Source organism: Leptonychotes weddellii, chromosome 4 (genome assembly GCF_054177405.1).
Source record: "Leptonychotes weddellii isolate Sample4059 chromosome 4, ASM5417740v2, whole genome shotgun sequence".
NCBI classification, from domain to species: domain Eukaryota; kingdom Metazoa; phylum Chordata; class Mammalia; order Carnivora; family Phocidae; genus Leptonychotes; species Leptonychotes weddellii.
In genome coordinates, this window is record NC_138372.1 from 32,969,612 (window position 1) to 32,971,101 (window position 1,490).

Below are 1,490 nucleotides of genomic sequence, written 5' to 3' on the forward strand. Positions count from 1 at the left end.
CACTTATGCGACTGAGCCACTCAGGTGCCCCTACGATGTTATTTTTATCATGTTTTTACTGATTTTCTTGTTTGTAATTTTATCTACTTCAAATTATCGTTTATACTACAGTTAGAGTATATAAAAAATAAATTGATCATGTTACACCTTCAGTGACTCACATCAGAATAAAAATTTAAAGCCTTAGGTGGCGTTAAAACAGAAAAATCTGGCTCCTGTACACAGCCATCCAGCCTTGCTCCTTGTTACATCTTCTGATGGAATGCGGAACAAGGAAAGTTAGAAAGATAAAGTCCAGTTCTTGGAAATTACGTTACAGTTTAAGGAAGTGTTCCCCAAAATAAGGAAGAATTAAGCTTTAATAATGATACAGAGATTGACACTATGACAGTTGCATTATTTATGATTTATTTTTAAACATTATTATTTCTTTTAATTTTAATTTTTTTTTTTTTAAAGATTTTATTTATTTCTTTGACAGAGCACACAGCAGGGGGAGTGGCAGGCAGAGGGAGAGGGAGAAGCGGGCTTTCCGATGAGCAGGGAGCCTGATGCAGGGCTCTATCCCAGGACTTCTGGGATTATGACCTGAGCCCAGGGCAGATGCTTAACTGACTCAGCCACCCAGGCGCCCCTAAACATTAGGATCTTTCTTTTCTTTCTTTTCCTTTACTTTTCTTCCTTCCTTCCTTCTTTCTTTCTTTCTTTTCTTTCTCTTTCTCTCTCTCTCTCTTTCTTTTTATTTATTTATGAGACAGCGAGAGAGGGAACACAAGCAGGGGGAGTAGGAGAGGGAGAAGCAGGCTTCCCACCTAGCAGAGAGCCCAATGCAGAACTTGATCCCAGGACTCTGGAATCATGACCTGAGTTGAGGGCAGACACTTAACGACTGAGCCACCCAGGCACCCCGGGATTTTTAAAAATGAGATAAAATTGACAGTAGTTTCAGGTGTGCAACATAGTGATCCAATATTTGTATATACTGCTAAATGATAGCCACAATAAGCTTAGGTAAGACTTTTTCTCCAGTTTCAGCTAGCTCTTACAAAATGGACAATGTGGGCGCCTGGGTGGCTCAGTTGTTAAGCGTCTGCCTTCGGATCGAGTCCCACATCAGGCTCGCTGTCTCTCTCTCTCTGTCAAATAAATAATGTTTATTTATTTATTTATTTATTTATTTATTCATGAGAGAGAGAGAGAGAGGCAGAGGGAGAAGCAGGCTCCCCGCCTAGCAGGGAGCCCGATGCGGGACTCAATCCCAGGACCCTGGGATCATGACCTGAGCTGAAGGCAGACGCCTAACCATCTGAACCACCCAGGAGCCCCTCTCTGTCAAATAAATAAATAAAATCTTAAAAAAAAAAAAAATGGACAATGTTTAAAAGATTCCTGCTTAGAAATGGTGAATTGAGGGGCGCCTGGGTGGCTCAGTGGTTGAGCGACTGCCTTCGGCTCGGGTCATGATCCCGGGGTCCTGGGATCGAGTCCCA